This window comes from Scyliorhinus torazame, chromosome 12 (assembly GCF_047496885.1).
Source record: "Scyliorhinus torazame isolate Kashiwa2021f chromosome 12, sScyTor2.1, whole genome shotgun sequence".
Taxonomy (NCBI): domain Eukaryota; kingdom Metazoa; phylum Chordata; class Chondrichthyes; order Carcharhiniformes; family Scyliorhinidae; genus Scyliorhinus; species Scyliorhinus torazame.
In genome coordinates, this window is record NC_092718.1 from 25,313,640 (window position 1) to 25,340,889 (window position 27,250).

General features: G+C 47.4%; 1 pseudogene; it reads left to right on the forward strand.

Moving 5' to 3' along the window:
* Positions 1 to 23,203, forward strand: part of LOC140387455 (UDP-glucuronosyltransferase 2A1 pseudogene) — a 36,825-nt pseudogene extending 13,622 nt beyond the window's left edge.
* The last annotated feature ends 4,047 nt before the right edge of the window (positions 23,204 to 27,250 follow it).

Here is a 27,250-nt window from a genome sequence, read left to right on the forward strand (position 1 = left end):
AATTGGTGGGTTCCACCAACACATATACAGCCAAGTCAATGTTGCAAGATGATACTTTGAATGCAAATCTTTGCAGATAATTAAGTCTTTACAGGTCCAGACGGTGTGACTGGAAAGAGGGATAATCACAGGTTAAAGAGGTGTGAATTGTCTCAAGCCAGGACAGTTGGTAGGATTTTGCAAGCCAAGGCCAGATGGTGGGGGGTGAATGTAGTGCAACATGAATCCAATGTCCTGGTTGAAGCCTTGCTCATGCGTGTGGAACTTGGCTATCAGTTTTGCAGCTTGGAGAATGCTTACCCAAAGATCAGAGGCTGAACGCCCTTGACTGCTGAAATGCTCCCATGACTGGAAGGGAGCATTCCAAAAAGCAGAAGTGTTGGGCGTCTTGAAATATATTAAGGTGGATATGTCCCCAGGGCCTGATGGGATCTACCCCAGAATACTGAAGGAGGCAAGAGGGGTAATTGCTGAGGCCTTGACAGAAATCTTTGGATCCTCACTGTCTTCAGGTGATGTCCTGGAGGACTGGAGAATAGTCAATGTTGTTCCTTTGTTTAAGAAGGGTAGCAAGGATAATCCAGGGAACGACAGGCTGGTGAGCCTTACGTCAGTGGTCGGGATATTACTGGAGAGAATTCTTCAAGACAGGATCTGCTCCCATTTGGAAGCAAGTGGACGTATTAGCGAGAGGCAGCACGGTTTTGTGAAGGGGCGGTCGTGTCTCACTAACTTGATAGAGTTTTTCGAGGAGGTCACAAAGATGATTGATGCAGGTAGGGCCGTGAATATTGTCTATATGGACTTCAGTAAGGCCTTTGACAAGGTCCCTCATGGTAGACTGGTACAAAAGGTGAAGTCACACGGGATCAGGGGTGAGCTAGCAAGGTGGATACAGAACTGGCTAGGTCATAGAAGGCAGAGAGTAGCAATGGAAGGGTGCTTTTCTAATTGGAGGGCTGTGACTAGTGGTGTTCCGCAAGGATCAGTGCTGGGACCTTTGCTGTTTGTAGTATATATAAATGATTTGGAGGAAAATGTAACTGGTCTGATTAGTAGGTTTGCGGACGACACAAAGGTCGGTGGAATTGCGGATAGCGATGAGGACTGTCAGAGCATACAGCTGGATTTAGATCGTTTGGAGACTTGGGCGGAGAGATGGCAGATGGTGTTTAATCCAGACAAATGTGAGGTTATGCATTTTGGAAGGTCTAATACAGGTAGGGAATATACAGTGAATGGCAGAACCCTTAAGAGTATTGACAGTCAGAGAGATCTAGGTGTACAGGTCCACAGGTCACTGAAAGGGGCAACACAGGTGGAGAAGGTAGTCAAGAAGGCATTGGCCGGGGCATTGAGTATAAGAATTGGCAAGTCATGTTGCAGCTGTATAGATCCTTAGTTAGGCCACACGTGGAGTATAGTATTCAATTCTGGTCGCCACACTACCAGAAGGATGTGAAGGCTTTAGAGAGGGTGCAGAAGAGATTTACCAGGATGTTGCCTGGTATGGAGGGCATTAGCTATGATGAGAGGTTGAATAAACTTGGTTTGTTCTCACTGGAACGACGGAGGTTGAGGGGCGACCTGATAAAGGTCTAAAGATTATGAGGGGCATAGACAGAGTGGATAGTCAGAGACTTTTTCACAGGGTAGAGGGATCAATAACTAGGGGGCATAGGTTTAATGTGTGAGAGGCAAGGTTCAGAGGAGATGTACGTGCCATTAGGTGTCAGGCAGAGTAGTTTAGACTCAGGAAGCCACTTAGGTCAACCAAGCCAGACCAGGAGGATGCTGTTGAGCAGAGGGCTGCTTGAGATCACCAAGGGTAATTTTCAGGTTTTCCAGGGTTGAAAGGGGAAGACAAAACACAGAACCCAGCGGCGTGTCCTGGGGTCAACCCCACATGCAAAGCCCGCTCCCACCCACCCCCAGAACTCAAAATGGCGGCCTGAAACCGAGATTTGAATTGGGCGTGGTCTCCAACATGCATATATTTGCATGGTCAAGGACTGTGAATCACAACGGGGCAGCACTCCAGGATCTGTCCCGATCCTCCGCTGGAAGGAGTACTTAGACTCTGGAACGGAGAATCCCGCCCATTATTTTCCTGAAAGGTGGAGCAGGTTCATGGAATCATATGACCTTTACTTGCTACTTTTAAAGTATTTTTCATTTCAAATTCACATTGTATACTGTAACCTCCCAGTTGGGAAATCTATTATTCGGACAAAAGTTGCCACCAACCAACTAACGGCACCATTTTAGTACATATCTTTGGGAACAGAAGATTCAATCAGTGGGATTCTCTGAAAATGGGGCTATGTCCCCAAGCCGGCGGGACAACTGGCACCAACCACTCTGGTGTCAACAGCCCCCGAAAGTGAGGAATTCTCCAATTTCGCGGGGGCTAGTTTGACGCTGGAGGGGTTGGCGCCGCTCCAGCCGGTAGCGAAGGACCAGTGCAATTTTGCGCATGCGCGGACAGGCCAGCGTATTTAAGCGCATGCGCGGGGGTTCTCTTCTCCGCGCCGGCCCCCGGGCAATATGGCGGAGCCCTACAGGGGCCCGGCGCAGAGTTTAGAAGGCGCCCACGGAACCAGCCCGCCCGCAGAATCGGTAGGCCCCGATCATGGGCCAGGCTACCGTGGGGGGCCTCCCCGAGGTCAGATCCCCCCGCTCCCCCCCCAGGACCGCCCCTGCACACGTACCTGCCAGGTCCCGCCGTGAGTGAGGTGAGTAAATCACGCCGGCGGGACTGGGCAAAACTGGACGGCCACTCGGCCCATCCGGACCCGGAGAATCGCCGAGAGGGCCGCTGTCAACGGCCCCCGACCGGCGTGGCGGGAATCCCGCCGGCCCCTGAAAAACGGCGCCGGAGAATAGGGCAGCCGGCATCAAGGCGGTGGGGAGGGATACGCGCTCCCCCGGGGATTATGCGGGGTTGGAGAATCCCTGCCAATATTTACTTTATTTTTAAAATATTTTTATTAAGGCATTTATATATATATACATTGAACACAACCGAAAAGAGAACAAACATGAAATCTCATAACAAATAAATAACACCCCACCATCCCTGCCATTCCCCTCCACCAATCCTGCCTTCCTCATTTTTTACCCCCTCTATCCCTCCCTTCCTTCTCCCCGCATCCCTCCCCCCCTGCCCCACCACTGACCCTCTGAAAGAAAACTTGAATAATTTCCAGCCTCAGGAATTCTGTGAGGTTGCTCACCCACACCGCCGGCCTTCTCCCATAACCCAGCCTCCACCGTCCTCCCCAGCTCCTCCTCCCACTTCCGTTTAACTTCTCCTATCAGGGCTCCCTCCCAACCCATTAATTCCTTATAAATGTCCCACACTTTACCCTCGCCAACTCCTATTTTCGACACCCCGGAGGCAGCGGGTCGGGAAAGGACGGCACCTGCTTAACATAATCCCGTACCTGTAAGTACCGGAACCCACTTCCGCTGGGGCAGTTCATATCCTTTTCCAATTCCTCTCGGCTCGAAAAGCTGTCCCCCACAAATAGGTCACCAAACCGTTCAAACCCGTCCGCTGCCACCCCGGATCCCTGTGTCCAACCCCCTCCCGGTGCAAATTTATGATCCCCACAAATCGGTGGCCAGACCGAGGCACCCTCCAACCTCAGGTGCTGCCTCCACTGTCCCCACAGCCTCAGGCCTGCTACCACCCCCGGGCTCGTGGAGTACCTGGCCAGCGAGAACGGCAGAGGCGCCGCCAATGGTGCCCCCTGAACTTGTGCCCTTACATGAGGCTACCTCCATCCGCTCCCACACCGACTCCTCCTCCACTACTTCCTAATCATGGCTATATTAGCTGCCCAGTAATAGTTCCTCATATTTAGCAAGGCTAGCCCGCCCCCTGACTTCCCCCACAGGCCCCCATTCCAACAGCACCTTCTTTACCGAAGGGGATTTCCCTGCCCGCCCAAACCCCGAGGTCAAAGTGTTAATTTTCCTGAAAAAAGCCTTTAGAATAAAGATCGGATGGTTCTGGAAAGCAAATAAGAATCTCGGCAGTACCACCATTTTCACGGTCACCATCCGCCCCGCCAGCAGCAGCACGTCCCATCTAAAATCCTACTCCACCAACCACGCCAAATTATATTTGTGCAGTTATTCCCATCCCCGCACCACCTGCATGCCTAAATTGCTGATGATCCCCCCGATACCTCCCAGTAGGTCCGATATATAAAGCAGTAGATCGACCGCATATAGCAAAACCCTGTGACCCCCATCCCCGCACTATCCCTTTCCAGCTCCTTGACGCTCTAAGCGCCATTGCCAATGGCTCTATTGCCAAGGCAAAAGGCTATGGTGAGAGTGGGCATCCCTGCCTTGTCCCACAATGTAAATCGAAATACCCCAAACCCATTCTTACACTCGCTACTGGCGCCCTATACAACAACCTTCCCGTACCAACCTCCCTGAACAGGCGCCGAAATGTGGCGACTAGGGGCTTTTCACAGTAACTTCATTTGAAGCCTACTTGTTACAATAAGCGATTTTCATTTCATTTCATTTCAACCGGAACAAATCCACAAACCCTCACACAAACCCGAACCTTCCCACAGATATTCCCATTCTACCCGATCGAAGGATTTCTCTGCGACCGCCACCTCCGCATTTTGTCCCTCCGAGGGCATCATTATCACATTCAATAAGCGCCTAACATTCGACGACAGATGCCACCCCTATACAAACCCCGTCTGGTCTTCCCCCATCACACAGTCCTCAATCTGCGAGACCAAGATCTTTGCCAACAGCTTGGCTCCACATTTAGCAGTGATATCGGGCGGTTTGCCCCACACTGCTCCGGGTCCTTATCCATCTTCAAAATTAAAGACAGCGAAGCCTGCGATAACATAGGGGGAAGTCCCCCCCCCCCACTCTCTCTTGCCTCATTTTATGTCCTTACCAGCAGGGGACCCAGATCCCCCGAAAACCTTTTATAAAATTCTACCGGGAACCCACCTGTGCCCGCTTCCTGCATGGCTTCCATCACCTCCACCAGTCCAATCCCATCTACCAGGTCCCCCTCCACCTTGGGAAACTCCAACCCAAGTCCAGAAATTGCCGGCCGGGGGCTCCGATTCATAAATTCCTCAAAAACCCCATTCACCCCCATCGGGTCCAAAACCACCCTTCCCCTTTCATCCTTCACCTTTATTTTTTTAAAATAAATTTAGAGTACCCAGTTCTTTTTTTCCAATTAAGGGGCAATTTAACGTGGCCAATTCACCTACACTGCACATCTTTGGGTTGTGAGGGTGAAACCCACGCAAACACGGGGAGAATGTGCAAACTGCACACAGACAGTGACCCAGAGCCGGGATCGAACCTGGGACCTCGACACTGTGAGGCAGCAATGCTAACCATTGCTCCACCGTGCTTCCCACATCCTTCACCTTCCTGATCTCCCTCGCTGCCTCCTGCTTCCTGAGTTTGTGAGCCAGCATCCTACTCGCCTTCTCCCCATATTCATACACTGCCCCCTGGCCTTCTGTAACTGCCCCACTGCCTTCCCTGTGGACACCAACCCGAACTCCATCTGGAGCTTCTGCTGCTCCTTCAACAACCCTTCATCCGAGGCCTCCGAGGACCTCCTATCCACCCACAGGATTTCATCCACTAGCCTAGCCATCTCTGCCTGCTCCAGCCTATCACTATGCACCCGGATCAATATAAACTCCCCCCTGACCACTGCCTTAAATGCCTCCCATAACGTGGCGGGCGAAACCTCACCCGTGTCATTCAGCTCTACATACCCCCAAATGGCGGCCCTCACCCACTCACACACCTCATCTGCTAGCAACCCTATGTCTAATCTCCGGGTCCGCCACCCCCACAGCAGAGTCTTATCCATCACAAAGTACTCGATCCCCGAGTACACCCTCTGCACATGGGAGAAACACAAAAATTCCTTCGCCCTCGGCCTTCCAAGCCTCCACGGGTCCAACCCCTCCAAATGCTCCATGAATCATCACAATTTGAGGCATAAACGTTCACAAAGACCACTGGCATCCTCTCCAATTTCCCGCTCATCATTACAAACCTTCCCCCCCCTGAGTCTGCTACTATATTCTTCACTTCAAACGCAACCCACTTATTTATCAGCACAGCCATTCCCCCCTTCTTCATTTCCAATCCTGAGTGAAAGACTTGTCCTGCCCACCCTTTCCTTAGTCTAGTCTGGTCCCTGATCTTCAAATGTATTTGCTGTAAAAATAACACATCCGCCTTTAAGCTCCTCAGGTGCACAGACACACATGACCGCTTGACTATCCTATTCAGCCCTCTCACATTCCATGTGACCAGCCTGGACGGGTGGGGGCGCACCTCCCCTGTCAATCAACCATAACCCTTCTTGGGCCGGCTCCCGGCCTGCGACACTCCAGGCCCGCCCTTGGATGTCCACCGTCACCAACTCCCTCCTTATTACACATCAACAGCCCCACCCCCATCAGGAGCTCCCCTCCATGGCCCTCCAGCATCCCACCAAAGAACACCACAAAAAAGATAAACGGCCCCTGAGAGGAGAGAGGTTCTCCCTGTTGTTGAAAACTCACTACTATTCTTAGAATTCCCCCATACCAAACAGGGCCGACATTCTAAATGGTGAACAGGGATTCTCACTCCCCGACTCCGATGCAGGCTTCAGTGGGTGCTATTCAGGTCAAACTATATTTTCAAGTTATCCCCCGGTATAACCTATACCTTCACCGAAGATTTCATCTACTTACCACTTAGTAGCATCAATCCTGGGTCCCGCATTGCTCAGTAAGTAAAGTAACTGTTTCAGGTTAAATTAAGTTATTTTATTATTATATTTTTTCTTTTAAAAGCTGCAATTACTTTCTTTACAGAAAGGAAAAAGATCTTGCTTCTGGATCCTTCTGGTTGGTTGAAGGGACCTTCAGGCCCACCTTGACAATCAATCTTCTTTAAAGTCTGGTCTTCTTTAGATGTATTCGCTGGTTAGTTCGGTTGCTATGTCCTATCTTTCCCATGTACCGAGCTATGAGAGGTGACTCTGCTGGCTATCTCTGAGCTGACTCTGCCTCCTCTTTAAATTTTAGTCTTCCTTAGATGTATTAGCTATTTTAGCTCGGCTGTTATGCCCTGTCCCTTTCCCATGGCCGAGCTGACTGTAATCTGACTCTGAGCTGCTTGTTCCTTCTCTGCTTCTCTCTGAGTTCTGGTTGTTCCTGCTCTGGTCTCTGGGTTTATATTCTCTTTCTAACAGTTATTAAGTTTTTAAGACTTTATTGTAAAGTAACTTTTATTTGACTTGGATTGTAAAAGGTATCTTTGATCAAAACATTCTAATACAACTAAGTATTCATTTTGACATGACCTCACCTCTCAGGTCTCTGATTACATTGTTTCCTTTGTGATGTTCAAAGTTCCTTTGTGATGTTCAAAAATGCTTTGATTTCAAGAGGTGTGAATTTTGGTTTGGTTCCTGTCATTTTTACAGTTTTATTTTCCAATTGTGTCCTCAGCTCATAATTTTGACTTTGATTTTAACTTTAAATTAGGTTTCTCGTAGACTGATAGTCTCCAATTTTATTTAATTTACTTGGTGTTAGCAGAATTTCACACCTAGAATTGTCACCAAATTCAACTGAACCGCATCCTTTCCAGCTGCTTACTAAGATAGTTAATTTCAATGAAGGTGTGAACCATTGTTTTTAGCTTCATACAAAAATCCTGTTTGTTTTGTTTTGTTTTGTCCTGTTTGACTAAAGCTATCTGCATTTTACAATCCTATCCTGCTGTCAACCTTTGTGGGATCTTTCCCTGTATCCTCTCATGTTTCTTAAATCAGGTATTGCCAGACTTCCATGTTTCAAATGACACACCTTTCCATTTTTCCAATAACACCCCGTCTTGACATTTGAAATGTAACTATAACATTTGGTCCATTACCCCCCCCATCCAATTGTACTGACTAACATTTATCCCCGATCTGTCTCATTTGTATGTATGTTTTGTGATTTTAAATTGTGCACCGAACTCAATTCGTAAATGTATCCATATCACAGACCAGTGTCGATAAGAATCTTTTTTCGTTCTTTCCTCAAGTCCAATTACCATGAACCATAGCTGCAGCCGCTCAGGAAGTTAACACAATAGCTATATCCATGTGTTCCACTACCTCCAAAGTATTTTACTTCCTTGGGGTAGCAGCACCGTAGAAGCTTCCTCATGTCCCTTAGAAACAGCACACAACTCAGTCCATCAGTAACCAAACAGGTCTTTTGTCTATCACTGGCTGTCTAGTGTCCCATTTTTCCGTCATCCAAATTGCTTTCCATTTCTCATTGGAATGGTAAATTATGATATCATGTCCCACCCACTGATTCCCTTGCTTCATTAATTTAAAAGGTTCAATCGGTCCTGCTTCTATCCCTGACTTCCTCACATTAATGTCTAACATTGTCCTGAACCATGTATGTCTGCCAGCCCCTGGTGTACATGAGAGAATATCTTTCTGACAAATTTCCTTCAAATCCCTTTCGTCTGTTATCATTCCCCTTACAATATGAAAGTGTATATTTTCTATTACAACATTTGCAACATAATAAGCTAACAGTATTCACAAAACTACATCAAACTATCAGTTTTTCCAAATAAATTTTCCCTGTTGTTAAATACACAGTAAAAAAGAAAAAAAAGTCTTATCTTAACACATTACTCGTGACCGAACCACACAAATGGACTGTGTGTTACAACTTTACATATGTGCAACTGTTATCACAATTTCAGTACTAAAAATAAAGTACAATATCGACACATCCCTTTGTGGTTTTCGGACCCATAGTCATTACATACAAAATATGGCGTGTCAACAACATCAATATTATTTGTGATGTTCTATGCAGTTAAATCAAGAAAACACACTAAACTACCACCATTCCCCCTCTATTAAAACATTCACACAGTTTAGAAATGCTGATCAAGTTCCCAAACGGCATACATACCCCCATTATCATACATACATAACAGTCCCGAACAATTTACATGACATTTCTTCTTTAATAACTATTACAGCTCTCCAATGCAATATTGTTTGCTGCATTGGTAATAATTTTCCCGCCGTGGCATCAAGCTAAAAAAATTCTTACACTATTGTCATTTATCATGTTGGGGTTCCTCGTCAGTCGCTGCTGTCTGCCGAGACCCTTAATAACTAGTACATACTCCGTGGAAACCGCAGATCATCCATCAGCTGATGTCCAATTAGAGATGTCTCACCGGAGGTTTCACTGTTCAGTAATAATTTGATATTTTGATTTGTTTCTAACCCGTAAAGTTTTCCTCCAGGCTCTGTCATTTAATTCCCTCAAATATGTAGCCAATTGTATCATTAGTTTCCCCCCAATCCTGTCTAAAACATTCTTTTCTGGAGTGTAGTTCTCTTCCTTCTTGTGAACTGGTTTGTCTGTTATTTATTTTTTCCATCTGAAAAATCAAATGAACAAGTCAAGGGTGGAGAGGCCCCTAATCTTTAATTTGTACTTTCTATTTTCATTTGGATTCTCCAGAAGTGCCCTCTCCAGGACTTCCGGATTTCTTCTGCCACCATTTCTTTTCTTTTTCTTTTTGAACTGGTTTATTTTCCTTATCATTGATGTACATCATACAATTAAGGCCTGTTAAGCCTCCTCCGTCTGTCATTGCACCCCTGAGTGAGATTCGAAGAATCTCAAACTCCTCTTTTGCTCACTCAGTGATCCAATCTGGTTGAAACCTTACCCTGATACATTCATTTTCCGGGTGCGGGAGAGAGAGAGGGGACCGGAGTGCAGCGAGTGCAGCTTGGGATTCAGGTAGGTGTTTAAACTTGCCCCCAGGTTCCAGCGGCCTTCATTTCCGGGAGCGAGAGAGAGAGAGGGAGCCGGAGTGCAGCGAGTGCAGCTTGGGATTCAGGTAGGTGTTTAACTTGCCCCCAGGTACCAGCGGCCTTCATTTCCGGGAGCGGGAGAGAGCGAGGGAGCCGGAGTGCAGCTTGGGATTCAGGTAGGTGTTTAAACTTGCCCCCAGGTTCCAGAGGCCTTCATTTCCGGGAGCGGGAGAGAGAGAGGGAGCCGGAATGCAGCGAGTGCAGCTTGGGATTCACGTAGGTGTTTAAACTTGCTCCTAGGTACCAGAGGCCTTCATTTCCGGGAGCGGGAGAGAGAGAGGGAGCCGGAGTGCAGCAGCTTGGGAATCAGGTAGGTGCTTAAGTGTTTGATTTTTACCTCTATTTAAGTTGGGCGGTTGCTAAACCTGAGACACTACACTTGTAGTTTCTCCCACCCTTCCACCTCCTCTAACCTAAGCGGGTGAGTGAATATCAGGTAAGCTCTCTCTTTTCTTTTTCTTTTATCTGCAAGTATAGCTTCAGATTTTCGGCGGGAGCAGTGGCCAGGGGTCTGTCGGGAAGGTACGTTTACCCTTTAAAAACTTACCTTGCAGGAGAAGCGGCCTTCAGATTTTCGGCGGGAGCAGTGGCCAGGGGTCTGCGGGAAGGTAAGTAGCTGGGAGAAATTTAACTCCTCGTGGGTTGGTAAGTATTGTGCTTGGTAAGTAAAATCCTTATTCCTTTCACTTATTCGTTATTTGATATTATATTTGTAATCAGTTAAGGTAAAGTGTAAAAAAGGCAGGAGATCCCAGGCCCGTGTTATGCTCCTCGTGCTCAATGTGGGATTTCAGGGACCCGGCCGATGCCCCTGACTCCTTCATGTGTGGGAAGTGTGTCCAGCTGCAGCTCCTCTTAGACCTTATGACGGCTCTGGAACTGCGGATGGACTCACTTTGGAGCATCCGCGATGCTGAGGAGGTCGTGGATAGCATGTTCAGTGAGTTGGTCACACCGCAGATTAGGATTGGTGAGGGAGACAGGGAATGGGTGACCAAAAGGCAGAGAAAGAGCAGGAAGGCAGTGCAGGTGTCCCCTGCGGTCATCTCCCTCCAAAACAGGTATACCGTTTTGGATATTGCTGGGGGAGATGACTCACCAGGGGAAGGCAGTAGTAGCTCATGGCACCGTGGCTGGCTCTGCTGCACAGAAGGGCGGGTAAAAGACTGGCAGGGCTATAGTCATAGGGGATTCAACCGGAAGGGGAGTAGACAGGCGTTTCTTTGGTTGGAAACGAGACTCCCGAATGGTATTTTGTCTCCCGGGTGCACGGGTCAGGGATGTCTCAGATCGGCTTCAGGACATACTGAAGGGGGAGGGTGAACAGCCAGTTGTCGTGGTGCATATAGGCACCAACGATATAGGTAGTAAACGGGGTGAGGTCCTACAATCAGAATTTAGGGAGTTAGGAGATAAGTTAAAAAGTAGGACCGCAAAGGTAGTAATCTCAGGATTGCTACCAGTGCCACGAGACAGTCAGAGTAGAAATTCAAGAATAGTAAGAATGAATACGTGGCTTGAGAGATGGTGCAGGAGGGAGGGGTTCATATTTTGGGGACATTGGAACCGGTTCTGGGGCGGTGGGACCATTACAAATCGGATGGTCTACACCTGGGCAGGATTGGAACCAATGTCCTAGGGGATGCTTTTGCTCACACTGTTGGGGAGGTTTTAAACTAATGTGGCAGTGGGATGGGAACCAGATTAGGAAGTTAGAGGTCAGTAAAGAGGCAGCAACTAAAGCCAGTAAGGTACTAGATAATAAACTCAATGTGACTAAGGGGAAGTGTAGACAGAAAAGAGATGATGAACGCAAAGGTACAGGTGGTAGGAGGTGCATTTGTTTTAATGCGAGAAGTGTAGCAGGTAAGGCAGATGAACTTAGGGCTTGGATTAGTACCTGGGAATATGATGTTATTGGTGTTACAGAGTCTTGGTTGAGGGAAAGGCAAGACTGGCAACTAAATATCCCAGGGTATAGATGCTTCAGGAGGGATAGAGAGGGAGGTAAAAGGGGTGGAGGAGTTGCATTATTGGTCAGAGATGATACCACAGCTGTGATTAAGGAGGGCACGATGGAGGATTCGAGCACTGAGGCAATATGGGTAGAGCTAAGAAATAGGAAGGGTGCAGTAACATTGTTGGGACTTTACTACAGGCCTCCCAAAAGCGAGCATGAAGTAAAGGTACAAATATGTAGACAGATTATAGAAAAATGTAGGAGCAATAGGGTGGTCGGGAAGGGAGATTTTAACTTCCCCAACATTGAATGGGTCTCATGTAGTGTTGGAGGCGTAGATGGAGCAGAATTTGTAAGGAGCATCCAGGAGAGTTTTTTAGAGCAGTGTGTAAATAGTCCAACTCGGGAAGGGGCCATACTGGACCTGGTATTGGGGAATGATCCAGACCAGGTGGTTAAAGTTTCAGTCGGTGATTACTTTGGGAATAGCGATCACAATTCCGTAAGTTTTAGAATACTCATGGACAAAGACGAGAGTGGTCCTAAAGAAAGAGTGCTAAATTGGGGAAAGGCCAAGTATAACAAAATTCGGCAGGAGCTAGGGAATGTGGATTGGGAGCAGCTCTTTAAGGGTAAATCCACAGTTGAAATGTGGGAGTCTTTTAAGGAAAGTGCAGACATGTCCCTGTGAAAATGAGGGATAGAATGGCAAGATTAGGGAACCATGGATGACGGGTGGAATTGTGAGACTAGTTAAAATGAAAATGGAAGCATACATAAGATCTAGGCGACTTAAAACTGATGAAGCTTTGGAGGAATATCGGGAAAGTAGGACAAATCTCTAATGCGCAATAAAGAGGGCTAAAAGGGGTCATGAAATATCTTTGGCTAACAGGGTTAAGGAAAATCCCAAAGCCTTTTATTCGTATATAAAGAGCAAGAGGGTAACTAGAGAAAGGATTGGCCCATTCAAAGATAAAAGAGGGAATTTATGCGTGGAGTCAGAGGAAATGGGTGAGATTCTTAATGAGTACTTTGCATCGGTATTCACCAAGGAAAGGGACATGACGGATGTTGAGGCTAAGGATGGATGTTTAAATACTCTAGGTCAAGTCGGCATAAGAAAGGGGGAAGATTTGGGTATTGCAAAAGGCATTAAGGTGGACAAGTCCCCAGGTCCGGATGGGATCTATCCCAGGTTACTGAGGGAAACGAGGGACGAAATAGCTGGGGCCTTAACAGATATCTTTGCAGCATCCTTGAGCACAGGTGAGGTCCCGGAGGACTGGAGAATTGCTAATGTTGTCCCTTTGTTTAAGAAGGGTAGTAGGGATAATCCAGGGAATTATAGACCTGTGAGCTTGACATCAGTGGTAGGCAAACTGTTGGAGAAGATACTGAGGGATAGGATCTATTCACATTTGGAAGAAAATAGACTTATCAGTGATAGGCAGCATGGTTTTGTGCAGGGAAGGTCATGTCTTACAAACCTAATAGAATTCTTTGAAGAAGTGACAACGTTAATTGGTGAGGGAAGGGCTGTAGATGTCATATACATGGACTTCAGTAAGGCGTTTGATAAAGTTTCCCATGGCAGGTTGATGGAAAAAGTGAAGTTGTATGGGGTTCAGGGTGTACTAGCTAGATGGATAAAGAACAGGCTGGGCCACAGGAGACAGAGAGTAGTGGTGGAAGGGAGTGTCTCAAAATGGAGAAAGGTGACTAGTGGTGTTCCACAGAGATCCGTGCTCGGACCACTGTTGTTTGTGATATACATAAATGATCTGGACGAAGGTATAGGTGGTCTGATTAGCAAGTTTGCAGATGATACTAAGATTGGTGGAGTTGCAGATAGCGAGGAGGACTGTCAGAGAATACAGCAAAATATAAATAGATTGGAGAGTTGGGCAGAGAAATGGCAGATGGAGTTCAATCCAGGCAAATGCGAGGTGATGCATTTTGGAAGATCTAATTCAAGAGCGGACTATACGGTCAATGGAAGAGTCCTGGGGAAAATTGATGTACAGAGAGATCTGGGAGTTCAGGTCCATTGTACCCTGAAGGTGGCAACACAGGTTGATAGAGTGGTCAAGAAGGCATACAGCATGCTTGCCTTCATCGGACGGGGTATTGAGTACAAGAGTCGGCAGGTCATGTTACAGTTGTATAGGACTTTGGTTAGGCCACATTTGGAATACTGCGTGCAGTTCTGGTCGCCACATTACCAGAAGGATGTGGATGCTTTAGAGAGGGTGCAGAGGAGGTTCACCAGGATGTTGCCTGGTATGGAGGGTGCTAGTTATGAAGAAAGGTTCAGTAGATTAGGATTGTTTTCTTTGGAAAGACGGAGGTTGAGGGGGGACCAGATTGAGGTCTAAATAATTATGAGAGGTATGGACAGGGTGGATAGCAACAAGCTTTTTCCAAGAGTGGGGGTGTCAATTACAAGGGGTCATGATTTCAAGGTGAGAGGGGGAAAGTTTAAGGGAGATGTGCGTGGAAAGTATTTTACGCAGAGGGTGGTGGGTGCCTGGAACGCTTTGCCAACGGAGATGGTAGAGGCGGGCACAATAGCATCATTTAAGATGCATCTAGACAGATATATTAACGGGCGGGGAACAGAGGGAAGTGGATCCTTGGGAAATAGGTCACAGGTTTAGATAAAGGATCTGGATCGGCGCAGGCTGGGAGGGCCGAAGGGCCTGTTCCTGTGCTGTAATTTTCTTTGTTCTTGTTCTTTGATATTGCTACTGCATTTACTTTAATTACTTTATTTTGATTACGACCGGATTTTTATGAAGGTAAGTTCCAAACATGACATTTTAACTTAATCATCTGTCCTATCAATGCTGCTAATGAGTTTTAATTCACTGTCTTCCTACCAATTGGGTCATGTGTTTTAATTGTGATACAATTTATTTTGCTCCAGACACCATGCTTCTCTAATTCAACTGTATGTTTACCCCCATTTTGAACAATCTTGTCTTTACATTTCACAGCTTCACTGATTATTTTTCCTGCAGTTTTAGTTGGTAGCTTCACCCAAACGTCCTCTGTGTTATCAATTGTTTTAATATCTTAATTTTATCTGCATCTATTTTTATTAAATCTTTTCCTGCCATCAGATTCTCATTTCCTGATACTGCAAGTAAATCTCTTAATTTAACTTTTGATCCAATATCTTTATTCTCCAAAGCTCCTTCTTCAATGTATTTAACATTCAAAACATCATTTTTTTTTTGCTATTGGCATGATTGTGATTCTCAGGCACTAGGACCCTGCGGAGCTATGCAGTGTCAATTTCAACTCATCAGTTTCAAAGTGATTTCCTGCACACAGCTGACTGCTGCGGAGTACAAACTCTTTATCTGTTTATTCTAAGACTAATTTAGTTCTGAACATACTAATTTACCACCTCATAATACTGATCACATTTCTACCTGCCATTTATAACTTCCAATTGATGTGAAACTCGGTTTTGCAAAATACAACATTTAAAAAAAATATAAACACCAAAGGAAATTCACAACTCCTTACTAAACATACACACAATCATTCATACACTCAGATTTTGGATCTCTACTTTGTAGGGTTTCACAAACCCTTATTAAACACACACTCACGTTTATCCACTGAGATCTTGGACCTCTATTCTGTACGGTTTTAGTTACTCTGAACAAAAATTGAGACCTTTCCATGCTGATAAGTCTCACTTATGCAGGAGTTTCTTGCCTCTGTTAATTTCTTCCACTCTTGTTTCATTGCTTCAACTCTCTTGACCGTGTTTCAGAGCAAGAGGATTTTTCTATTTGCCATTTTTCGGAATTCTAAGTTCTGTTCCAGGTTGTCCCTTTCAGTTACACTCTGAAATTAAGGATAAGTACCCTTTCTGAGCCCTATCCAAGGCTAACTAAGGCACTATTTTCCCGTTTTAGTTAAGGATCGATTGGTTATTGGCCTCTAAAGATTCTAAGCGTCCCTATTCCTCTAGGCTTGCGCCTCACAATCTGCCTTACTGTAAGGATGATTTATTTTTTGGCCTCTTTTACCAGTAATGGATGCAAGATTTTTAGTGCTGTCACCAAAATGTCTTGCAGACTTTTTCTCAGGGTCAGTATCTTCTAGTCTGCTGATTTTCACACCCAACCTGAGTTTTAGTCCCCTCGATCCACAGAATATCCTTACAAAAGTCAATCACACATGACTTTCCAGACTAAACTCGGCAGGTAAAGTCTGACTCACACATCAACCAGAAACTTCTAATATTCTCGCCTTTGTGCCGGTTAGAAACTTCTAATATTCCAACCGTATCTTGGAAATTAGAAACTTCTAATATTCTAGCTCTCACTCTAGCCCCCATTCTGCCCAACTAGAAACTTCTAATATTCTAGCCCTCATTCTGCTCAGCTAGAAACTTCTAATATTCTAGCCTCGCTTTACCTACAAACTTCTAATATTCTAGGCCTCCACGCTGGGTGCCATGGAGAAAGCAAAACAACTGGCTGGGCGTAATTAACACGGTGCTAACATGTAGGGTGCCATGTAGAAATTAAAGCAACTCGCTAGGCGTAATTAACAGGGTTTTAATTAAACGTTGGGCGCCATGTTGTTGAAAACTCACCACTATTCTTAGAAGTCCCCCTATACCAAAAAGGGCCGGCATTCTAAATGGTGAACAGGGATTCTCACTCCCCGACTCCGATGCAGGCTTCAGTGGGTGCTATTCAGTTCAAATTATATTTTCAAGTTATCCCCCGGTATAACCCATACCTTCACCGAAGTCGTCATCTACTTACCACTTAGTAGCATCAATCCTGGGTCCCGCATTGCTATGTAAGTAAAGTAGACTTTGGAATAACCACTGTTTCAGGTTAAGTTAAGTTATTTTATTATTATATTTTTTCTTTTAAAAGCTGCAATTACTTTCTTTACAGAAAGGAAAAATAACTTGCTTCTGGATCCTTCTGGTTGGTTGAAGGGACCTTCAGGCCCACCTTGACAATCAATCTTCTTTAAAGTCTGGTCTTCTTTAGATGTATTCGCTGGTTAGTTCGGTTGCTATGTCCTATCTTTCCCATGTACCAAGCTATGAGAGCTGACTCTGCTGGCTATCTCTGAGCTGACTCTGCCTCCTCTTTAAATTCTAGTCTTCCTTAGATGTATTAGCTATTTTAGCTCGGCTACTATGCCCTGTCCCTTTCCCATGGCCGAGCTGACTGTAATCTGACTCTGAGCTGCTTGTTCCTTCTCTGCTTCTCCGCCTCTCTGCTTCTCTCTGAGTTCTGGTTGTTCCTGCTCTGGTCTCTGGGTTTATATTCTCTTTCTAACAGTTATTAAGTTTTTAAGACTTTATTGTAAAGTAACTTTTATTTGACTTGGATTGTAAAAAGTATCTTTGATCTAAACATTCTAATACAACTAAGTATTCATTTTGACATGACCTCACCTCTCAGGTCTCTGATTACATTGTTTCCTTTGTGATGTTCAAAGTTCCTCTGTGATGTTCAAAAATGCTTTGATTTCAAGAGGTGTGAATTTTGGTTTGGTTCCTGTCATTTCTATAGTTTTATTTTCCAATTGTGTCCTCAGCTCATAATTTTGACTTTGATTTTAGCTTTAAATTATGTTTCTCGTAGACTGATAGTCTCCAATTTTATTTTATTTACTTGGTGTTAGCAGAATTTCACACCTAGAATTGTCACCAAATTCAACTGAACCTCATCCTTTCCAGCTGCTTACTAAGATAGTTAATTTCAATGAAGGTGTGAACCATTGTTTTTAGCTTCATACAAAAATCCTGTTTGTTTTGTTTGGTTTTGTCCTGTTTGACTAAAGTTATCTGCATTTTACAATCCTCTCCTGGCAGCTGCTGTTAACCCTTTGTGGGATCTTTCCCTGTATCTGCTCATGTTTCTTAAATCAGGTATTGCCAGACTTCCATGTTTCAAATGACACATCTTTCCATATTTTCAATAACACCCCTAACCACCACACAAAAGGAAAACAAAGCAATACAACAAACAAGGCAGAGAGAACCAACATCGCTTCACATTTCCTCCAAAGTTCAATTTCCTCCCTCTCCTGTCTCTCAAAAACTCCATTGACTCCTCCGGTGTTCCAAAATAATACTCACGGCCATTGTTGGTCACCCAGAGGTGGGCCAGATATAGCATCCCAAACTCCTGGCCCTGATGGGATACATCCCAGAGTGTTAAAAGAGATGGCTAGGGAAATTGTAAACGCACTAGTGATAATTTATCAAAATTCACTAGACTCTGGGGTGGTCCCAGAGGATTGGAATGTAGCAAACGTGACACCACTGTTTAAAAAAGGAGGTTGGCAGAAAGCGGGTAATTATAGGCCGGTAAGCTTAACTTCGGTTGTAGGTAAAATGCTGGAATCTATCATTAAGGAGGAAATAGCGGGGCACCTGGAGGGAAATTGTCCCATTGGGCAGACGCAGCATGGGTTCACAAAGGGTAGGTCGTATCTGACTAATTTGGTAGAATTGTTTGAGGACGTTACCAGTGCAGTAGATAACGGGGAGCCAATGGATGTGGTATATCTGGATTTCCAGAAAGCTTTTGACAAGGTGCCACACAAAAGGTTGCTGCATAAACTAAAGATGCATGGCATTTAGGGTAAAGTGGTAGCATGGGTAGAGGGTTGGTTAACTAACAGAAAGCAGAGAGTGGGGATAAATGGGTGTTTCTCTGGTTGACAACCTGTAACTAGTGGGGTCCCTCAAGGATCAGTGTTGGGCCTGCAGTTGTTCACAATTTACATCGACGATTTGGAGTTGGGGACCAAGTGCAATGTGTCAAAGTTTGCAGACGACACTAAGATGAGTGGTAAAGCAAAAAGTGCAGAGGATACCGGAAGTCTGCAAAAGGATTTGGATAGGTGAATGGGCTAGGGTCTGGCAGATGGAATTCAATGTTGCCAAGTGTGAGGCTATCCATTTTGGGAGGAATAACAGCAGAATGGATTATTATTTAAACGGTAAGATGTTAAAACATTCTGCTGTGCAGAGGGACCTGGGTGTGCTGGTGCACGAGTCGCAAAACGTTGGTGTGCAGGTGCAACAGGTGATTAAGAAGGCTAATCGAGTTTTGTCTTTCATTGCTAGAGGGATGGAGTTCAAGACTAGGGAGGTTATGCTGCAATTGTATAGGGTGTTGGTGAGGCCGCATCTGGAGTATTGTGTTCAGTTTTGGTCTCCTTACCTGAGAAAGGACATATTGGCACTGGAGGGAGTGCAGAGGAGATTCACTAGGTTGATCCCAGAGTTGAGGGGATTAGATTATGACGAGAGGTTGAGTAGACTGGGACTGTACTCATTGGAGTTTAGAAGGATGCGGGGGGATCTTATTGAAACATATAAAATTATGAAGGGAATAGATAGGATAGATGCGGGCAGGTTGTTTCCACTGGTCGGGGAAAGCAGAACTAGGGGGCATAGCCTCAAAATAAGGGGAGGTAGATTTAGGACGGAGTGTAGGAGGAACTTCTTCACCCAAAGGGTTGTGAATCTCTGGAATTCCTTGCCCTGTGAAGCAGTTGAGGCTCCTTCTTTAAACGTTTTAAAGAAAAAGATAGATACCTTTCTAAAGAATAAAGGGATTCGGGGATATGGTGTACGGGCTGGAGAGTGGAGCTGAGTCCACAAAGATCAGCCATGATCTCATTGAATGGCGGAGCAGGCTCAAGGGGCCAGATGGCCTACTCCTGTTCCTAGTTCTTATGTTCTTATGTTCACTCCCTGCTTCATGAGGGCAGCCTTGACACGGTTCAATCCAGCTCTCCTCTTAGCCAGTTCCGTGCCCAGGTGCTGATATACCCGGAGCTCGTAGCCCTCCCAGATACATCTCCTCATTTGCCTGGCCCACTGCAAGATCTTCTCTTTATCGAAGAACCGGTGTAGCCTCACCACCATCGCCCTTGTCGGCTCATTCGCCTGCCACTGCCTCATTGGCGCTCTATGCGCCTAATTGACCTCCAGGGGCCAGTCGAAGGTCTCCTCCCCCATTAGCTGCTCCAACGTTTTGACTACATAAGAGCCTGCATCCACTCCCTCGATGCCCTCAGGCATCCCCATTATTCTCAGATTTGGCCTCCGGGAGCGATTCTCCAAATCCTCCACTTTCTCCTTGAGCCGCTTCTGGGTCTCCCTGAACATCCCAATATTGGCGGCCAAGGAGGTACGTGTAGTCAGCACGGTCGCACAGGTGGGCAGCACAGTAGCACAGTGGGTGGCACAGTAGCACAGTGGTTAGTTCTGTCGCTTTACAGTTCCAAGGTCCCAGGTTCGATTCCCGGCTTGGGTCACTGCCTGTGTGGAGTCTGCACGTTCTCCTCGTGTGTGCGTGGGTTTCCTCCGGGTGCTCCGGTTTCCTCCCACAGTCCAAAGATATGCAGGTTAGGTGGATTGGCCATGATAAATTGCCCTTAGTGTCCGAAGGGGTTGGGTGGGGTTGCCGGGTTACGCAGATGGGGTTGAGGTGTGGGCTCAAATGGGATGCTCTTTCCAAGAGCCTCCTTCTGCACTGTAAATTCTACGTCTAAGCTGCTCCTCCTGCTCCCTCAACGCCTCCTCCACCTTCTGGATCGCCTGGCTCTGGGTCTTCAGCCTCAGTTCCACACAGTCGATCCCCGCCTTCAGTGGATCTACCACCTTTGCTGGGCCCTCCCTCCTCTGCCAACTGAATGTTTTGTTCAGAAAGTCCAATTGCTGATAGGGCCGATCTCTTGCTTTCCGCCATCTTTCACAGTGTCGCACAAAGAGTTTCTTCTTGTTCTTGCAGCTCCTTTCTTCTAAACATCATTTCTGGTCCACGAATCCATCCACCCACCTCACCAGTGGAGTATAACTTTCCTCCACCACCACTACACCCTTTTCCTCCAAAACATCCGCCCGGCACCCGGGGAAAAGGACCGAAAAAATCGCCTCAAGCGGGAGGTGTCAAATGTGCGATCACTTTCACCATGGCCGCCACTGGAACAGGAGATTCAATTTTTATGGAAAACAAATTTTATGACTACTTTATGTTTTACCAGTGTTTTATGTGCTTTCCGGTAGAAATTCTAACATCATTTTATAATCCGGAAATCAAAATCAAGAAATGGCTTTGTTTCAAGCATTCAGGACTGGATACCTTACTGTGTATTAATAATATTTCTCTTCTGTTCTCCAACAGGGTCTAGAAGTTATTTGCTCTCAATATGGAGGGTGTTGTATGGAAAAGCAGGTTCCAGGTTGCATACATTCTTGGTGTCATCAGCACCCTGTCCTGTCCAATTACACAGGGGGCTAATATATTGGTTGTTCCTGTTAGTGGAAGCCACTGGGTCAATATGAGAATTCTAATAGAAGAACTGAAACTTCATGGTCACACAGCCACTGTGCTTTATGCCTCATCAGCTTGCTACATCAATGAGAAGCCTGACCTATATCAATCCATTCTGGTTGAAATGCCAGGATTCCTTGTGAGAAACAGCAGTGAAGAATTTATGGATGGTTTTGTACGAGAGACGCTAGAATCCTTACAGCATGGTTGGACAACATGGGGGCTTGTTAAGTTCCAGTACAAACTGATGTCTTTCATGCACGCCTATCACACTTTGCATCGAATGTTAAATATTGCAATTTTCGAAAACAAAACTTTGTTAAATCAACTTGATATTACGCACTTTGACTTAGTACTTACTGATCCTGTTTTTCCTACGGGTGCAATGCTTGCTTATTATTTAAAGCTCCCTTTGGTGTATAATGTTCGATGGCTCAGCAGTGGGGAAGCACATTTTCTCCTTGCTCCATCGCCTCCTTCATATATTCCATTCCCTGGATCGCAATTGACAGATAAAATGAGTTTTTTCCAAAGGACACAAAATGTCCTTCAAAATCTTTTTCAACTATCTTTTTCACAATTTCTAACCAACCCGATGTACAATGAACTCTGCCATCGATATCTGGGCCCAGACACAGATATCGAGACGATTCTCCTGAGGGCAGATGTGTGGCTGATGAGGGTTGATTTTATATTTGAATTCCCGAGGCCCACCATGCCAAACATTGTTTACATTGGGGGATTCCAGTGTAAACCATCCAAACCTCTAGCAGCAGAGTTTGAAGAGTTTGTCCAATCCTCAGGGGAACATGGGATTATTGTGATGTCTCTGGGGACCATTGTCAGCTCTTTGCCAATGCAAATTACAATGAAAATAGCAGAGGCCTTTGCTCAAGTACCTCAGAAAGTTATTTGGAGACACGATGGAAAGATCCCTCCCAATTTAGGAAATAATACGCTACTGGCAAAATGGATCCCCCAGAATGACCTTCTAGGGCACCCCAAGACACGAGCCTTTGTTGCCCATGGTGGCACCAATGGAGTTTATGAAGCCATCTATCACAGGGTGCCAGTCGTTGGCATCCCTCTGCTTTTTGACCAGTTTGACAATTTACACAGACTTGAAACCCGAGGGGCAGCAAAAGTGATTAATGTCGCAGCCATGCAGTCAAGCGATCTTTTGCAGGCACTTAACGAAGTAATAAACAACACATCCTATCGGGATAACATGCAGAAACTCTCTGCTCTCCACAGGGATCAACCAGAGTCTCCAATGGAGAGAGCCATTTTCTGGATTGAGTATGTTGCTCGACACAAAGGTGCAGCACATTTACGCTCAGAATCTTACCGGCTCCCCTGGTATGTTTACTATTGTGTGGATGTGATGATCCTCCTGTTATCTGTGTTACTAATGGTTACAGTGTTGACAGTTCTACTGTTGAAAAAACTTTGTAACATCGCGCGAAAGAAAAAGCAAAAAATTCAGTAAGGTTTATGCTTTCAAATTGGAAAAGGGGCTTCGAGTTGCTTCAATTTAACAACAGGATCTTGAGATCAATTATCTAATGTGTGCAGCTCCCTTTATCGGTGTCATGAAATTTTGCCGTGGCTAGTAAAGCATAAAAGGAGGCTCGTCTGTCAACTGTACCTCTTGCGTGCAGATCCAGGGAGGGAAATTCTGTCCATGATTGAAAATCTGATTTTCTTACATTGTATAAAACTAATCATATTAGTTCAGGTGTGGTAGTCACCAATATTTAAGAATGTAATACTGAGATTTTCTTGCAGAGAACCCATTTGTCCCACAATTATCCTTCACTCTCTAACACACAAAGTTTTCCACCACAGCTCTTCCTTGCTCATGAACACATTAATTTCCATCGATCCTCATGCCATTGATTATCTGAGAATCTTCCCGTGTTTATTAATTGCTTTGTGAGAATAAATGTCAATTGAAGTACGCATGCTCTGACTTATTAAACCATTACATTGCTTAAGTGCGCTTGTAATCTCGGATCCCAGGAACGAGTTAACGACAGGAAACTGACAAGGGCAGAGGGACAAATAAGAATTATGAGTACTGCAAATGCTGCAAATGCTGGAAATTGGAATTGACAACAGAAAATGCTGGGGGAGAAAGACTGGCAGCAGCTGAGGAGAGAGAAACAGGTTTTCAGGTCAATGCTCTTTCATCAAATCAATTATCAGTAAGCTAGCGAGGATAACAAGAAAAAGTTAGCTATCAACTAACTTTTAACAAAGGTAAGGTGGAATAAGAGAGTAAGCAACTGGAGCTATATTCCCACTGGAGCCAAAGATAAGCAGGTAAACAAATCAGTTTGGGATTTGATCCAAACTCCTGAGTTTCTTTGTGTTAGAAAATCTGTATTGACCTAATCAATTTGGAGTCGATCAGAACAATTCAAGACTATCAAGTGAAGAAACATGGGGCTGGATTGTCCGTTAATGGGACTATGTCCCCACGCCGGCATCCAAACTGTGGATTAATAGGGTGCGATTCTCCGACCCCCCACCGGGTCGGAGAATCGCCGGGGGCTGGCGTGAATCCCGCCCCTGCCGGTTGCCGAATTCTCCGGCACCGGATATTCGGCGGGGTCGGGAATCGCGCCGCGCCGGTTGGCGGGCCCCCCCGCGCGATTCTACGGCCCGGATGGGCCGAAGTCCCGCTGCTAGAATGCCTGTCCCGCCGGCGTGGATTAAACCGCCTCTCTTACCGGCGGGACAAGGTGGCGCGGGCGGGCTCCGGGGTCCTGGGGGGGGGTGGGGGGCGATCTGGCACCGGAGGGGCCAGTTACTATGAGGCCCCATGGTGGCCTGGCCCGCGATCGGGGCCCACCGATCCGCGGGCGGGCCTGTGCCGTGGGGGCACTCTTTTCCTTCCGCCTTCGCCACGGTTTCCAACATGGCGGAGGCGGAAGAGATTCCCTCCACTGTGCATGCGCGGGGATGCCGTGAGCGGCCGCTGACGCTCCCGCGCATGCACCGCCCAGCAATGTCATTTCCGCGCCAGCTGGCAGGGCACCAAAGGCCTTTCCCGCTAGCTGGTGGGGCGGAAATCAGTCCGGCGCTGACCTAGCCCCTCAAGGTTAGGGCTCGGCCGCTCAAGGGGCAGAGGATTCCGCACCTTTGGGGCGGCGCAATGCCGGTCTGATTCGTGCCGTTTTTGGCGCCGGTCGGCGGACATCGCGCCGATTGCGGAGAATCCCGCCCCTGATTCTCGTCCCAATAGTCTAACTAAATAACTGGAACTTAAGCAAGCAGGGGCGCACTGCCGGATTCTCCGGCGGAATCCGCCACTTTGCCAGCAGCAGACCCGGCCCGTGGGGTGCAACAAACCCCATTGGCTGGCTGCTGAAATGGGGGCATCCTGCTGCCGGCGGGGGCACGCTGGGCCGCCAAACGGGGCTGGCGGGTCGGAGAATCCCGCTCACTGGGCGCGATTCTCCGCTCCCGCGACTAATTGTACACGCCGTCGTGAACGCTCGGGGGGGGAGGCGTGTCGCGAAAGCAGCGTCGTCAGCGCGCGTCGGGCATTGGCGCCGCATAAAAGGCGTAACTGCCGTCACCCGCACATGCATGGTCGCCGTCCTCCCCGAGGCCGCCATGCAAGAAGATGTCGAATGGATCTTGCGGGGTGCGGAGGAAAGGAGGTCCTCCTTCAGAGATGCCGGCCCACCGATCGGTGGGCACCGATCGCGGGCCAGACCCCTTTTGAGTCCTACCCCGGTGAATGAACCCCCCTCGCCCCCCCCCCCCCCCACAGGCCGCCCCCCCAGCGTTCCCGCGCTGTTCCCGCCAACAGCGACCAGGTGCGGATGGCGCCGGTGGGAATCCGTCGTTTTGGGCAGGCCGCTCGGCCCATCCGGGCCGGAGAATAGCGGGTGTAGCGGAGAATCGCCATTTTGGGTGTCCCGGGCGATTCTCCGGCCTGCGTCGTGCAGAACTCGACGGGGCCGTTCTCGCCACTTGGGTGAATCGCGGGAGGGCATCGGACCGGCGTCGCGGGGGAAAATGGCGCGCCAGGGGATTCTCCCAGCTGGTGCGGGAGTGGAGAATCGTGCCCACTGTGTTTGAATTTCCTAAATTGAACAATGATGGACGTAAGGCAGTGAATTGCAGAAAGATTTAATAAGGGGTTCAGACGGTTTCTGTTACTCAGTTACTATGAGACTATCTTTTTCAGCTTATACAGGATGTTCACTCCATTGCAACATATGGACATAGGACGTAAGAGCAGGAGTAGGCCATTCGGCCCTTCGGCCGTGCTCCGCCATTCTATAAGATCATGGCTGATCTGGTTGTGGTCTCAACTCCACTTCCCTGTCCCCCCCCCCCCCCCCCCCCCGCCGCCCCCAATTAACCCTTGGCTCCCTTATCTAACTGAGGCTTGAATAAAGTCAGTGATCCAGCCTCCACTGCTCTCTGAGGAAGAGAATCCCACAGACTAACGAACCTCTGACTGGAAAAAAAAATCCTCTCACCTCTGTCTTAAAAGGGAGACTTATTTTTAAACTGTGTTCCCTAGTTCTAGTCTCTCCCACAAGAGGAAACATCCTCCTGGCATCAAGTCACTGATGTGTTGGGTGGTCTGGATCACATACAGGTCACCAACACTTGAAATAGTGCAACACTATTTTATTGAATCATTAACTGTTTAAACTTACTTAGACTGTGGGTTGATACGATACTAGCTTTAACTAAAGACCTTTGCCTTGTCCTAACCAGTCGATGCACTCAGCATGATGAATGTCTGTGTTGCAGGCTGTGAGCTCTGTCCTCCTAGCTAGCTGCAACTTGAATGAGCTGGAACTCTGATGCCCCCTGTCTTTATAGTGCGTGTGCTCTCACTGGTGATTGGCTGCGGTGTTGTGTGTGTTGATTGGTCCCACTGTGTGTCCATCAGTGTGTGGCTGCACCATGATATACAGGTGTATATTATGACATCCCCCTTTTATAAAAAATGTACCTGCGTGGCAATAAATAGTGTATGGTGAATGTTCCTGACTACGTGTGTGCGAAATATTTACAGGACTATGTACATAAAAACTAAGCTATTTACATGGGAAGGTGCCTGGTGCAGATAAACAGTGTGTCACAAGAATAACGAGATGAACACTATATACAAACCACTTGAACGATTAAACGGAAGAACAGAACAAATCAGAAAGTCCATGGGCAAAATTCTCCCCCAACGGCGCGATGTCCGCTGACTGGCGTCAAAAACGGCACCAATCAGACGGGCATCGCGCCGGCCCAAAGGTGCGGAATGCTCCGCATCTTTGGGGGCCGAGCCCCAACATTGAGGGGCTAGGCCGGTGCCGGAGGGATTTCCGCCCCGCCAGCTGGCAGAAATGGCGTTTGGTGCCCCGCCAGCTGGCGCGGAAATGCGGCGCATGCGCGGGAGCGTCAGCGGCCGCCGACAGTTTCCTGCGCATTCGCAGTGGGGAGAGTCTCTTCCGCCTCCGCCATGGTGGAGGCCGTGGCGGAGACGGAAGGGAAAGAGTGCCCCCACGGCACAGGCGCGCCCGCGGATCGGTGGGCCCCGATCGCGGGCCAGGCCACCGCGGGGGCACCCCCCGGGGTCAGATCGCCCCGCGCCCCCCCCAGGACCCCGGAGCCCGCGCACGCCGCCTGGTCCCGCCGGTAAATACCAGCTTTGATTTACGCCGGCGGGACTTCGGCCCATCCGGGCCAGAGAATTGAGCGGGGGGTCCCTCCAACCGGCGCGGCCCGATTCCCACCCCCGCCCAATCTCCGGTACCGGAGACTTCGGCGGGGGTGGGATTCACGGCGGCCAACGGCCATTCTCCGACCCGGCAGGGGTCGGAGAATGACGCCCCATAAGTCCACAAAGTTCACAAATTAAGTCTCTTAGGTGGGCGACGAATTCTGGTTGACCGCCTCAAGGGTGGGTCGGGAGCCAACGGCTGAGGAGCGGGCTGGACTGCGTCAGAGTGAGGAGGATGCAGAGTGACCGGAATCTCTGCA